This window comes from Periplaneta americana, chromosome 12 (genome assembly GCF_040183065.1).
Source record: "Periplaneta americana isolate PAMFEO1 chromosome 12, P.americana_PAMFEO1_priV1, whole genome shotgun sequence".
NCBI lineage: Eukaryota > Metazoa > Arthropoda > Insecta > Blattodea > Blattidae > Periplaneta > Periplaneta americana.
The window spans coordinates 158872763-158888633 of record NC_091128.1 but is presented as its reverse complement, the minus strand read 5'-3'; the positions used below and the strand labels follow the sequence as shown (position 1 = coordinate 158888633).

At 32.1% G+C, this 15871-nt stretch overlaps 1 protein-coding gene across 1 annotated transcript in view; it reads left to right on the top strand.

The window, feature by feature from the left end:
- The window catches only part of SPR (Sex peptide receptor), a 1638905-nt gene that overhangs the window by 809361 nt on the left and 813673 nt on the right, over positions 1–15871 (top strand). The window contains exon 6 of the mRNA XM_069842363.1: positions 4522–4565. The gene's annotated coding sequence lies outside the window, so the exon portion shown is untranslated. The remainder of the gene's footprint in view (positions 1–4521; positions 4566–15871) is intronic.

Genomic DNA, 15871 nt, shown 5'->3' with positions numbered 1-15871 from the left:
GACTTCTTAATGAACAATAATTCTAGGAGGTAAGTCTGAATTGTATGGACAATCATCCAAAAATACTTACTCTGGGGTTAGTCTGTAAGATAAGACTAACATAACTATTTGTGTTTTTGACGTCCTTTATTCACGATTTTCATTTTTTTTTCTCTACTTTTCTGTCTTCTTTATATTTGTTATTCTATTTATTTTCATAATTTCTTTATTGGTGATTTTATTCTTCTTCTTATTTCCACATTTTTTTTTGTTTTATGTTACATTTCTTCTACTTCAATTTTTTATTGTCTCTTTCTTTCTTCTAGCTTTCATTGTTATTATATTTTCCAGAGCTTTTTTTCATGTAATCTACTGAAATATTGCAAGAAAATTGATTATTTTATTTTTATTTTGTTAACACTTATAACATAAAATATAGTATACAAAATAAAATTTTAGCTCATCCCTGAAAGAGTAGAACTCGTGATGTTGTTTAAATTGATTAAGTAAATTTTGTCTATGTGTAAATTATCTTATATTTTTGTATCCTCTAACTTCGGAATAATTTTTTATGCTCGACCATGCCGAAGTGTAGTAATTATACACCTGGTAGCTGCCCTATAATGCATGTCATTAAAGTACACCTACTCATTAAAGTACAGGTGTTCAGCCAATGACAACTCAGCTTACAGGTGTTCAGCCAATGACAAGTCAGCTTTGTACCGTTATAAAACCGCAAGTATCGATTATTCTCGGATATGCAATCGAAAGAGAATTAGCGAAAAGTCCAATACTGTCGCAGAGGTTATGTTCTGTTACTATAATAATTAGCGTTAATTGTAAATAATATTCAAATAAATTCAATTTGTCATCTCGTTTTTCAATGTCGAATTCAATAATCAAGGTTATATCAAGGTTAACGGGATTACATCAAGGTCAATGACATTATTGTTCCTCGGAAAAAATCAATACTTTCGCGTCTGCGCACATCTCAAAATTCACGACCTAGAACAAGGTCACTTCCCATCTTGTCAGATGCAAACAAATAAAATGCATAGGCCTACATCTGAATAATTTCAAGTTAGAAATATGGTCGAGCATAAAAAGTCGTATGAAACTTGCCTATAATGGTAATTAAGACGCTCGTATGAATATTATGAAACTCGCTTGCGCTCGTTTCATAAATATCCATACTTGCGTCTTAATTACTATCATTATAGGCTCGTTGCATAATGTACTATTATAAAACTTACCTATAAAAAAAGAAAGAAGATTGTACGTTAAGAAAATGGCATTGAGCATATGGGGCTATCAAATGACCAGTTGCCATAGAAACGCTTACCTACTACATAGTTTCTACAGGGACATCATTTTATTTTTACTAACATTTTTAATATTAACTTGCCTATACCTCTGGATCAACGCCGTTTGCTACCCATTTCCACGACTGGAATTCGATGATACTGGCGTAATATACAAACATAACTTTACTGGGTATAGGAGGGAAGAAAAGTAGTTAATCCATTTACGTATACTAGGAAATATTGCGCTTTTGAGTTTGATCATTTTCATTAGGTTTTTAATTAAAATACAGTACAGTATTAACAATGAGTGTTTTTATTCACGAACTGAGCTGTCCATGTGGACGTATTCATTATGCAGTGTATATTATACTGTCTACAGCACATTAGCGTACAATATAGAGAATGAAGTTAAATTGAAAAATAATCATAATATGGATATTTAAACACATTTTTTTTAAATGGTGGCCGTTCATTTCGATACAGTCTTCAGTTCTAATGTGCATATTATCGCATTATAGACTATTGTACCTGATCCCAATTACCAGTTTCGTTCTTCGTACTAGTAACTCATGTTGAAATAATTCTGTACCTACTCTATAAAAGAGTACCTTACGTACTGTAAATTCAATCTTCACTTCTGCCCAATCCGAAAAGATAAAATTACTCAGACATACTATCTACTGTCCGTCCAAGTGGTTATATCGTAGAGTCGTAGAAAGGGAGGAAATCACGTGACAATTAATTACTTAACGAAGCCCTTTTATTTAAGTTATTTTAAACAGTTGTATAATATTACGTGGACGTCCAATTCCTAACAGAAATTAATGTTTTCAGAAAAGAGCTAAGACAGCCCAGCCACTAGCTAGCGAATAAAAGCTGAAGGAGGAAATCGGGATACAACGTAGGCAAATGGACGACAGTACCTGTGCGAAAATGATTCAATATTGAAAGCTTTTTCGTCACTGGAAAACGCGAACATATTTTTGGAACGTACTGTTTACTATGACCGTAAAGGTACAGTGACTGTATATATCTGTGTGGAGGACGGTTGAATTTCATTAGTAGAAGGGGTGGGAGTGAAGTACATTCAAAAACTCAGGTACAATAAAAATTGAAGTAAAAATAAAATGATGTCCCTGTACATTGTATTAGGGAAGGCCCACAAAACCAATGTTTTTTCTTAACGTGGAATGATTTATATATAATACATTTTCCTCATTATTTTAGTTTATAGTTGATTTCTCTATTTATATTTTAATTGAAAATAGTTTTTAACTCCGACTGAACATGAGCAATGTTCATTTGGTCCTCAAATTTATTAGAATTATTATATCCACTATCTTTTTATTGTTGTCTGTGATTTGTTTTTTTTTTACCATTTTCTTTTGTTTTCTTTTTTTATTCGTTACTGATTTTTCGCTAACCATTGTATTATTTCCTCTTGTTTTGATCCTCCGTTTTCTCCCTTTCCTTTTGACATCACTGTCTTTATTGGAGGTACAAACGGGGAAATGTCACATTTTATGGTTAATAGAAAGCAGTGGGGGAACATGGGGCAGGACGGGGTAGTTAATGTTTGAATGTTTTTATTTGGTATCAAATAATGTAAATGTATGGGTTTTATGACATATATGCTTTTATTACACTGTAAACAAGTAAAAACATATGCACTTCGAGTGAAATCCAGTCATTATAACCTTAAAATAAATCAGTTTTTCGAAATGTGTGTTTTGCCACGTTCTGCCCCACGTATGGGGCAAAATGGGGTATCTATTTTTTTTAATAATTAAATGGCAAAAGTGACAAAAATTGTATACTGAAAGTGTGAATACTACAACGTTTTACAAGTTTACTTGAGAAAAAGTCATTCGCAAAATACGCAAATGTGCGTGGCATCCTCGTCTTCACCGTCTACTCCTGCGCAACAATTGTGAGCCCATTTCAGACATGATACTCATCTAATCCAACCTTCTTCTGACAAACAGAACGAACAACCCATTACAGGAGGTGAAATTTAATTAAATATGACGTGGGGTAGGACGGGGTACTGCCCTGTTATGCCCCACCCCGTTTGCCCCATAGTCACAATTTCTAAGTTATGAGGTATTGGCAGGAAAAATAACGCACGAAATATAAGAAAGTTTCGGAATTAAAAGCCAGGTAAGCACTCTATAATATGACATTAAAATAGATTATCTAAATAAATCTCATTTCTACTTACGTGTGACAAGAGAACACTTTAAAGTTGCAAATGAATGATACAATATGATGCAGCAACCGAATAACATACAACAGATGCAAGGAATGGCAGTAAGTGTTGTGTGATGATATATTTACATGAGTTGACGAAGTTCTAAAAAAAATTCGGTAGATTGCACTACTTGTTGGGAAGATAGAGGCTATACCCCGTTCTGCCCCCCTTCCCCGTCCTGCCCCATATTTCCCTAACTGCATTTATTGAATAAATAATAGTATAGGACGAGTCCATATGATACCGGGGGGGATATGAAGAAGAAAATATGAAAACATAGGACGACTCCACAACTATAATATAAAACTAATTAAATAATAAACGACTGTATTTATTTTATGTTTATTTGTTACTGAATTACATAGAATATTGAATGTTTTTTAAAATGGAATTCACATTGACTTTGTTTTGTTTTAATGAATATTGCCAGGTCTCAAAATGGTGAATGCTCTTTTTAACACCCTGTATAATTTAAAACGACTTTTGGATTGCGAGTCATGATTTTAAGTGTACTGGTGTGTGTTTTTCATTAACTCAGCATTTTTAGAGTAATTTTATTTACAGCACCGCATGTTGTTTCATTGCTGCCAACATTTCACCCTGTTTTCGTTCGAGAAACAATGCAAATTAATTCCTATAAAGTTTACAGTGCAATCAAAAAGAACATCCCTTTCACTCCGTGCCGTTTATATAGCCCTCATTTTGCCCTTCAGTGTCTAAACCTGGAATATGGCCTCAAAAGATTTTATGCCAGTCTGTAATTGTTTAATTGAAATAGCTGTGTTTTATGACGTCAGAAAATTAATCTCGCAGTCCACTCTTCCGTAAAACGTGGAATAGCTTAGCGTCAGGTACCTCAAAACTCACTTCAAAGTATTTCATATTTTTCTGCTAAAATGTTGAAACGGGCATGCATTTCAGTTAAAAGCATGAGGTGGAAATTTATCAAAGGAATGCACCCTAATGTCAGATGTTTATTTCTTTCAGGGTGGCTGTTCTCACGTGATCCGGATGTACATGGGAGAAGTATTGTGAGTAAAACATTTATTCTTCATGTACGTCTTCTCTCAGTGTTAGTGTTTCTTTTTCTGAGTTTGTATTTGCAAGCGGTTTGAAAGTACGTATCACGCGTGTAGTCTTTTGTTTTTAATGTTAAAACATACATATCGCTTCTTCAGTGACAAAAGTCTTTAGAGAAGAATACGTTTGTGAAACTGTTGGTTGCTAGGCAATGCGAAATTTGTAAAAATGTAACTACATTTTGTTTTATCATAGCTTTGGTTTTAATACTCACAGCTATATCAATCTTTTTGCTTATTAATATTGTGTTTCTACTCTTTAATTTCGAGCCATGGCGCCTTACTTCTTGCACAAAAATAACAACACAATTAAGTTTTAATTAATAATTACTGCATATGCACAAGCATTGGTATAATGCCCTCTTTTCTTATACTCTTTCAAAGAAATTTTAATTACAAATATTTACGAGTTATACAAGACAATGTTGACAGAAAGTATCGGGTTCATTTAAATATTATGACTTGGGGCTTATTTGAGTTTTTAATTACTTAGTACATTTATTTTTTTCTTTCATTTATTGGAATGCAGATGGGGATAAGTTAAATATATTTCAATAAAACTAGGAAGATATAAGGTTTTTAAAAAAACAATACTTGAAGTTAAATGTGTATCATACGATATGAATAAGCGAATTTATTGACTATAATATTATTCTCAGAGTAAATGTATAGAGTGAACCGTAAGTAATATTATTAACTAGCCGTACCCGTGCGCTCCGCTGCACCAGTTAGAAATAAGTATAAAGTAATTACATAATTAAAATTAGGACATTTGATCCAGGGAACATTCGTGCTTGATAGAAGGATAAATCGTTTATGTTACTTAATTTAAATTGTATTTAAAAAATTAAAATGCGATCATTTTGATCCAGAGATCACTCATTTGGTCATAAAAATTATTTTAGGAAATACAGGAAACGAATGCCTATCAAGTTTTCTATGCATAAGAAGCTATTTTAATCTTACCTGTCCTCGATTCACTCAGAAGTTACTGTAATAACATTATAGCATTATGTCCATCTAGAAAAACTACACTTTCCATTGGTGAATTAATAATTAGTTTAGCTTCCGATATTACTTCATACAAACACAGAAACATTCTCTGTAGACTATGTTTCATAGCTTTCGATTGTTGTTGTCCAAGGCCCCTTATAGACGAAGTCATTTTTTTTATTTCATTACACCGCCTTAGATGGCGTTGATATTGTTATTTTAAAACTCATTTATCTCATTAAATATCAGTCCTATCAAACGTTTGCATAGAATAAAACTTATCGGAAATTATTTTTAAAGAAACTTTTGTTATGTAATATTTTTCATGAAAATTAATAATAAGGGAGATATTTCGATTTATTTAATTCAAGCCTCCTTATAACCCCCCTTTTAAATAAAATATTTTTAATGCCATATAGCCTAAATTCTAAGTTACAACAAACTTAATTTATATTCCAATTTTCATATAAATCGGTTCAGCTATTATCGCGTGAAAAGGTAACAAACATCCAGACAGACAGACAGACAAAAATTTCAAAAAAGCGATATTCGGTTTCAGGGCGGTTAATTATATATGTTAGGATCAATAACTTTTAGAAAATCGAAAATTACCAGAAAAATTTTGGCTACAGATTTATTATTAGTATAGATTTCTGGGGGTTATTCTTTGGCATATTTTAAACAAAAAAGTTTAATACAATTTTACTCGTTTTTGCTTCCTTTTTGGGATAAAAATTGTTTTATATGAAACATTTCATAGCGTCTTTGGGAAAGTCATTGATTTAATTCCCAATATACTCAGTCAATTTAAGAAGCAGTGTATTATGATAATAAATTATTGAAAGAATTTTTGTTTTGTCCTTTAAACGTGCAGAAATTTCATCTGAACTAATGTAACTTTCTGTTCTGAAAAGGAATTTTAAAATGTTTCATTTGTTTGGATTAAATTTCTGCACATTTAAAGGACAAAACTAAAATTCTTCCAATAATTTATTATCATAATATCTCTCTTAAATTGACTGAACATATTGGAAATTAAATCAATGGCTTTCCCAAAACATGCTATGGGATATTTCACATTAATGTTTATCTCGAAAAGGAAGCTGAAAGAACCAAAATTGTACCAAACTTTTTTAAATATCTCAAAGAATAACCTTCTGAAATTAATGACATTACTTATGGCTCACCCTGTATATATTTATATATAACATTCTATAGAAAAGAACACTCTTTAATAAAAAAAAATGAAATTTTTTACCCTGCCAATGACCAACTGACCTTGGATTGAGTTTCAAATCGCAGAATTTTCATGACACAGAGAGGTAAAAAATTCATCCCATATGAATAATGATATTTACTTCTATATTATTTGCATATTATTATTTAAAAAATGAAAATAATATTGCAAAAATCACTAGGATAAGCTTGTTTACCCCCTTTGGTAGCAGGAATACTAACCAACGCGGTAAACATAATGTACAGTATTATATGAATCACCCTGTGTAATAAGTAATGCTAGACTCCTAGGCAGAAATAATCTCTTAATTTAATCTCAGATGTAAGTAGGCTTACATAACGGAAGTAGTGGTTTTACGACAGGAACTATCTTCATAGTTAATCGATTTTGTTAAACTAGAGAGATAAGAATAAATATGAGCGTGACTTATGAGAAAGACGAGCTAGAATATTAGAAGCATGATTTAGTGATCTGAGTAAGAAACTTGAAACATTTATAGCTGTAATGAAATTCCTTGGCCTCCAGGAAATTGCTGACCCGAATGTTAAGAATCTCCCGAGATATTTCAAGTTAAATTTTATGTAAATTTGAGCACTGCTATAACGAGAAGCTGCAACTCCTGTTTTATGACTCGGCGACTTGTGTTAATTCACGGCCGACATAAACATCTTCAGTCTTTGAGGAGGCCTTGCATGTCTTTCGACAGTCACTTTTCTGCCCTCGCGGTTGCTATGGTATTGCGTTACGTTTTTATTCCTCGACAAAAGAAGTACGAAATGTTTTTAATGAAGGAAAAATTAATGTAATAAATGGAAATTGACAACTTCCGTCTGAAATGAGATGCGAAAGTTATTTTTAAAGTGCATTATGTAATGGCATATGACTCTGTTAAGAGAGAAGTTTTATTGAATTTGGTATTCCCAAGAAACTAGTTCGATTAATAATAATGTGTCTCAGTGAAATGTACAGCAGAGTTCGTATAGGTCACTTTCTGTCAGATGCGTTTCCAATTCACTGCGGGCTAAAGCAAGGAGATGCACTATCACTTTTACTTTTTAACTTCGCTCTAGAATATGCCATTAGGAAAGTACAGAATAACAGAGAGGGCTTGGAATTGAACGGGTTACATCAGCTTCTTGTTTATGCGGATTACGTGAATATGTTAGGAGAAAATCCACAAACGATTAGGGAAAATACGGGAATTTCACTTGAAGCAAGTAAAGAGATAGGTTTGGAAGTAAATCCCGAAAAGACAAAGTATATGATTATGACTTGTGACGGGAATATTGTACGAAATGAAAATATAAAAATTGGAAATTTATCTTTTGAAGAGGTGGATAAGTTCAAATATCTTGGAGCAACAGTAACAAATATAAATGATATTCGGGAGGAAATTAAACACAGAATAAATATGGGAAATGCCTGTTATTATTCGGTTGAGAAGCTTTTATCATCCAGTCTGCTCTCTAAAAACTTGAAAGTTAGAATTTATAAAACTGTTATATTACCGGTTGTTCTTTATGGTTGTGAAACTTGGACTCTCACTTTGAGAGAGGAACATAGGTTAAGGGTGTTTGAGAATAAGGTTCTTAGGAAAATATTTGGGGTTAAGAGGGATGAAGTTACAGGAGAATGGAGAAAGTTACACAACACAGAACTGCACGCATTGTATTCTTCACCTGACATACTTAGGAACATTAAATCCAGACGTTTTAGATGGGCAGGGCATGTAGCACGTATGAGCGAATCCAGAAATGCATATAGAGTGTTAGTTGGGAGGCCGGAGGGAAAAAGACCTTTAGGGAGGTCGAGACGTAGATTTTTTTTATTGGGTTATTTTACGACGCTGTATCAACATCTAGGTTATTTAGCGTCTGAATGATATGAAGGTGATAATGCCGGTGAAATGAGTCCGGGGTCCGGCACCGAAAGTTACCCAGCATTTGCTCGTATTGGGTTGAGAGAAAACCCCGGAAAAAACCTCAACCAGGTAACTTGCCCCGACCGGGATTCGAACCCGGGCCACCTGGTTTCACAGCCAGACGCGCTGACCGTTACTCCACAGGTGTGGACTCGAGACGTAGATGGGAAGATAATATTAAAATGGATTTGAGGGAGGTGGGATATGATGATAGATAATGGATTAATCTTGCTCAGGATAGGGACCAATGGCGGGCTTATGTGAGGGCGGCAATGAACCTCCGGGTTCCTTAAAAGCCAGTAAGTAAGTACGTAAGTAGGCTAAGTAAGTAGGCCTAAGTAAGTAAGAAAGTTATGTATTGGCGGAAATGCACACAGGTTCAAAGTTATGTTACAGTGATTCAACTGTGGTTATAAAAAGAGTTTTTACACAACTAGATATGGTACTTTCTTCATCTTTGTTAAAGGTTGATAAAATTTTACAGTTTTAAATAAATTCATATGTCCTTCTTTAATATATCCATTGTTTGCATTTGAATTTTAACACAATATGCTAACTGAATTATCACATGATGCAGACAAAACGATAAAAAGTAATAAAAAATAAATGATTCACCAGAAAACAAGACATCTTTCGAAGAAAAATTAAAAGGACTTGGCCTACTTAAATCCTCTTGAGAAGCATTTCTTCAATGCATTAACGTTTATAACAGTGATGTCAAAGCAAGCGCATTTTTCTGAACTTGACGTCGTGCGCGGGCAGCAAGCGCTAAGTATGGAAAGAGGAAGGGTTGTGTATATGAATAAGCAACCTGTTGGATTAAGAAAACAGTGGTGCACAAACTTCAAACGGAACGTGAAATTTTATGTCGTTATTTTTATATGGCTTCTTTCTGTTTAATATTATCTATATTGTCTGTAAAACAAAAGTACTAACACTGATTTCTTAATATTGCACTTGTGTTTTAAATCTTAATAACATAATAGGGAGTTAAGAAGGAATATTCACATAATTTCCATAGTAGTATAATATTATACTGTATTAAGTTGATGAAACACATCATTCATAGAGAAAGTGATATTCCAAAGAAAGAGATTGAGTATGACATGATAAGTTGGAATTTATATTGATGGTATCTTTAGCCTTACAAAAGTAATCAATAAACTAGTCAAAACAATATTACAGTACAAAGAAAAGTTACCTAGGTACTGTATCTGTTTTAAGTGTAACTAATATTACATAACAAAACTCTTATCGCATTATGCTTTAAGGTGATATTTGTGAGCAACTTCCTATCATCAGAATATTAAATTATTTTCTCGAAATCTGCTGAAGCTATAGAGCTGACATTTGTACAACACATGGGCACGTATCTTTTCCTTATGATGTAACAGTAGTTGCTTTGTTAATTCATTTCCTTACAAATAATTTCCATGCGAATATTTTCAAAATGTTCAATACACTATCTTCAGTAATACGTATTTACGGTATTAGATTTACGAAAACATTCTGTAAGGCTACTAAATAAATAGGCAATACCTGAAAATTTCACTTTTCTATAAGAGAAGTTGAGAAAATATTTCTTTTGAATAAAAAAATCAAACTTGTGAAAAATGAGCATTAAAATTAAAACTTACATTCTTATAATGCACTTATACTTCTCAGGCAAATCTAAAAATTAACATGGATACAGTTTTAATAAGTTCTCTTCCCTTTATCTATTGAATCAGTGCTGGCCATCCCTGAATATAGCTCGACCAAGCGGCATATACCACCTCTTTTGTCTGACTCTTTCCTTTCCGCTGTAAAGCGCTCAGGCTCTCCTGGGCTCTAAAGCGCGCGCTTGCTCCTGTGGGAATCAATTGACATGCCTGGTTTATAACATAATTTTAAAATATTGGTCACTTGAAAGCCTCAAGATAAAATTTTATTATGCCTGAAGTCCCTGCAGCTATTTATCCAAGAAGTAAAGTACTGAATTTGAAGAAAAATTGTCGCATGTACAAGCAGTTTAAAACAAATAAAATTATTTATTACCGAAATGTCAGTAATATAGTACGCAATTAGATGCACTTAAAATATGAAATTTTGCCAGAAAGATGTCCATGATCTACTCTCACAGAACCTCACTTGCTTATCGTTGTTTCATTAAGCGTACTAAAACGTGACAACCATATCATTGGGTGCCCATAAAATAATTTATAGTAGAATTTATTGCGAATTTCTTACACATTTTGCAGGTTACGCCGTCATTTGTCGTTAATTTTATAGACAACTTGATGGCAGTTACTTTCAACTGTTTTATACTGCAATAAAACAGAATGGCACTACAGAAGTATTTTACCCCTTAGACCAATTTATACATTTATTAACAGTTATTCTTCTTCAATTGCTAAAAGCTCTTCATTAGTGAAAGTCGATAGACTTTTTACTTGTACTGAAATAAAACATTATAAGTCTTTTTAATTTTACGTTTGCTATCATAATAGTCTGTGGAATAACCATGGTAACAGTAAAGTAAATTGAAAACTACAATTTATGTAAGACAAGAGAACATCAGGCTTTCACTTAGCAACCATAAAATGATATTATCTTGCTTTACAAATTATCAAAGCCTGCTAATTTCTAAACATGGCCCACTAACTAAGTCATTTCTTCATTGTTTTCATATACAGGGTTAGTTAAAAGTCCCGCACCACCTAAATAACTTTTGAAGCATATGGCTCAGTGACATGAAATTTGGTATGTGAGGACAACCATATGCTAGGAACTCGATAATGGTATTGCCGAGATTTTTCTACGTCTGGTTTAATCGGAAGTAACTCCAACTCTCTTATTTTAAATGGAACACCCAATATATTATTTTATTTTTGAATAGTACTCATTAAGAGCTTTTCTAAAATTACCCACACTCGATATTTCTGTACAAATTCAGTGTTGCTAAGTCAAGAAAACAGAAAAGTGTATCGAATATTAAAATAATAAAATACTCCTTCCTTAATAAAAACAAAACAAAGCTAGCTCACCTTATAAATTGTGTGTTCAAATTGGTAGCCCTCAGCTGCTTTACAATGTGTCACTCGATCATAGAAACCATTTAAGGAATTATTTAACCAGGCTTTAGGAATATCCTGCACCAATTCCATTTTTATTTAGCAACACTGAATTTGTACAGAAGTATCAAGTGTGGGTACTTTTTGAAAATCTCTTAATGAGCTTTATTCAAAAATAAAAAAATATACGGGGTGTTCTATTTAAAATAAGAGAGTTGGAGTTACTTCCGGTTAAACCGGAAGTAGAAAAAACTCGATAATATCATTATTGAGTTCTTAGTATATGGTTATTCCCACATACCAAGTTTCATGTCACTGAACCACATGCTTCAAAAGTTATTTAGGTGGTGCGGGACTTTTAACTAACCCTGTATATACGTTTCTTATGGCAATGTTAAATTCATATGCTCTATACACGAAATAATACACGGTACAGCAAGACATGTATATTAATAAATTAATACTGCACTGGTCATGTGTTTCATTCTCAATGTTTTAACTATTGCCATTTTAATGTAACTAATCTAAAATGGCGGAGGAATGATACTCTGGTGGAAGAAAGAATAAACTGTTACTTTTGGGCCTCGTAGCTGCATTCCACTAAAGTCATCTTGGCATCCGGTGTTCGAATCGAAGAGTAGGGTCGAGGATATAACTTTTATAATCATTTTCTTTAAAAATTGTTACGTGAATTCAGGGCCCTAGTACATGAGCAAGAGTTTCTTTGTCTTGTAGCAACGTCGACAGACGGTAGAGTCCAAGGTCCTGCTTGGAATTGCGGAAACGTTGGCTAACATTTTAAGGGTTTTTCGCCATTTATTGCAGGAAATACCTCCATGATTCCTGACCCAAGAAAGTCTGAGATCATGGAGATTTTTACTTTACAAGAAAACTAGTCAAAGATTAATCAATATAAAAATATTTGTCAAAGATTTTCATTATTGCTAAATATTTGATATTTTAAAATATTCATTGTAACTTATACATGCTTACTTACCAATTCATTCTTTCATAGTTTTCTCTCCAAGGGCAGGTCTTTCACTGCAAACCCAGCATTCTGCTAAATTTTCTGTTTTCTGCCTTCCTCTTAGTCTCCGCATATAATGATCCATATATCTTAATGTCGCCTATCATCTGATATCTTCTTCTATCTCGAACTGTTCTCCCGTTCACCATTTCTTCCACTGCATCCTTTAGGAGGCAATTTCTTCTTTCTTGCACAGCTTCATTTCTTATTCTGTCTGTCCATTTCACACGTTCAATCCTTCTCCATATCCACATTTCAATTGCTTCTATTCGCTTCATCGTAACGTCCATGTTTCTGTCCCATACAATACCACACTCACACAAAGCACTTTGCGAGTATTTTCCTTAGTTCTTTTTTCAATTTTTCTTACCATTTATAACAATATAAATATCTAAATCTTTTGGAGAATAACCAGGCTATACGAAACAATTTTTTTTTTTCTGTACGGTACCCTAAAACGAAAAATATTGTGATTGATTGCTTATTGTTTTAAAATAAAATATTTACGGTTAGTATTCGCGAAATTATAGGTTAGAATTTTTTTTATTAAAGAAATACATGTATTGGTATATAACTTCAGACGTCTATCTTGCAATTTTCTATTTCCATTATTTTTCCATCATTTTGTTCTAGTATTTATAGAACCCATGGCGTACAAGCATGGGTTTAATTCATATAATTAAATTAACTCGCAAAAGACTTCTCTCTGACAGGACGCCATGTTTTTGTGGTTTTTGGCACCATAATATTTTCGAATTCCATTGGCCAGTTGCTTAAAAAAAATTGGCAAATCTTTGGTCACTTAAAACATGTTCTTATCTACTTTGAAGAGAGTCAAAGTCTTTTAGATTATTAGGTGATTTGACAATGAAACTTGCAAACTATTGGCAAGCCTTTAAAAATCTTGTGAATCATTGAATTTGACGCACATTTCAAGAAGCTTTAGAAATGGTTAAGGAAAGCATGGGTGAAATTTCTATTTTCTACGAATGCTGAAGTTACAGACTTTATATTTCCTATTTCTGTTTTGCTACTGGCGTAGCTCAGTCGACTAAGGCGCTTGCCTTCGAATCCGGAGTTGCGCCCTGGCGTGGGTTCGATTCTCTCTTGGACTGATTACCTTGTTGAGTTTTTTCCGAGGTTTTCCCCAACCGTAAAGCGAATGTCAAGTAATCCATCCTCGGCCTCATCTGGCAAAATACCATCTCGCTATCACCAATTCCATCGACGTTAAATAAACCAGTAGTTGATACAGCGTCGTTAAATAACCAAGTAAAACAAATCATCTTGCTTCAAGTAAACTTAATTATATTTATTTATTTAATTGATTTTATTTAATTTATTTCATTAATTTAATTTAATTAATTTAATTTTATTTACATATTTATTTATTTATTTATTTATTTCTGTATTTATTTATTTACTTATTTATTTATTTAATTTATTTATTTAATTAATTAATTTATTTATTTATTTATTTATTTATTTATTTATTTATTTATTTATTTATTTTCATTATGCTCACGTGAATGGATTTGAAGTTATGCAAATTAAAACAAAAGAGATTTGCACGTTTTCAAAATCTGTCTCCTCTTACAAAATTTAAGTTTCATGCATGACTTTTTTTTACGGTATCTCTGATTTGGCTAGAAAAGAATTTAGAATCCAGAATTTTAAATTTACATATGAAGGGTACACGGGAATAACGATCAAGGTCCATTTCAGAAAGTTTCGAGAAAAATGAATTTTAAAGTTTAAGCACTTAATACTTAGTTATGTTTGTATTTAATAGAAATTGACGTAGTGGAATGTCAAGAACGATGATTTCTTATTACTAGCTAGACCACATGATAGTACTTCCTTTCCACTATAACATGGCATTATTAACTCAATTTCGATTTTTGGTGGACCTTGATCGTTTTTCCCGTGTACCCTTCATATATAAATTAAGAGATATTTTAAAAAACATATGCAACTTAATTTATTTAATTAATTAACTAATTTTATTTTATTTATTTATTTATTTATTTATTTATTTATTTATTTATTTATTTATGTATTTATTTATTTATTTATGTATTTATTTATTTATTTACTTATTTATTTATTTATTTATGTATTTATTTATTCATTCATTCATTCATTCATTCATTCATTCATTCATTCATTCATTCATTCATTCATTCATTCATTCATTCTATCATTCTATCATTCATTCATTCATTCATTTATTTATTTATTTATTTATTGTTACTTGAATGGATTTGAAGTTATGCAAATTAAAACGAAACAAATTTGCACGTTTTCAAAATCTGTCTCCTCTTACAAAATTGAAGTTTCGTGCACGACTTTTTTTTGTGGTTTCTCTGATTTGGTTAGAAAAGAATTTAGAATCCAGAATTTTAAATGTACATATATAAATTGAGAGAAATTTTAAAAACATATGCAACTTAAAGATTTCTATTCACTAAATATGTTTTATTTTTATTTTTTTTATTTCGAAAATATTTTGTTTTTCAAGAAATGGTGTGTTTCGTTAAACAAAGTAAATAGAACATGCAGTAAAAATTTCAAGATTCTAGCATCAAAGTTATAAAACCCTTTAAATTTTCAACATGATGAAATGTGCTGAAAAAATATGAGAAAATAACTTGTAAAGTCTGTATGGAACTGAAATTCAAAGTTACCAGCCACTTAATTATGACGTAATTTCCATTCTTCCGAACTCCGAAGAACACTGAAACTTGAACAACTAGTAAACAAAAGATTGCTGATTAATTTTGCACAAAAAATGTGACTTTTGTCTGAAAAGATAAAAGTTTCACCTGTCTCTTCCCTTAAACTAAATATTTCAGTGATCGTCGCCATGGCAACAAAAATATCTTATATTACGAGATTGTCGTCCTATAACAACCTTGAGAAAGTTACATTTAATATAAATTTCAGTGTTATTGGCTTAGAATTTGTTTTTTTAGACACTCATTGCTAAAATTAGATTTTTAACACTAGGCAAGCGTGTTAAAAACT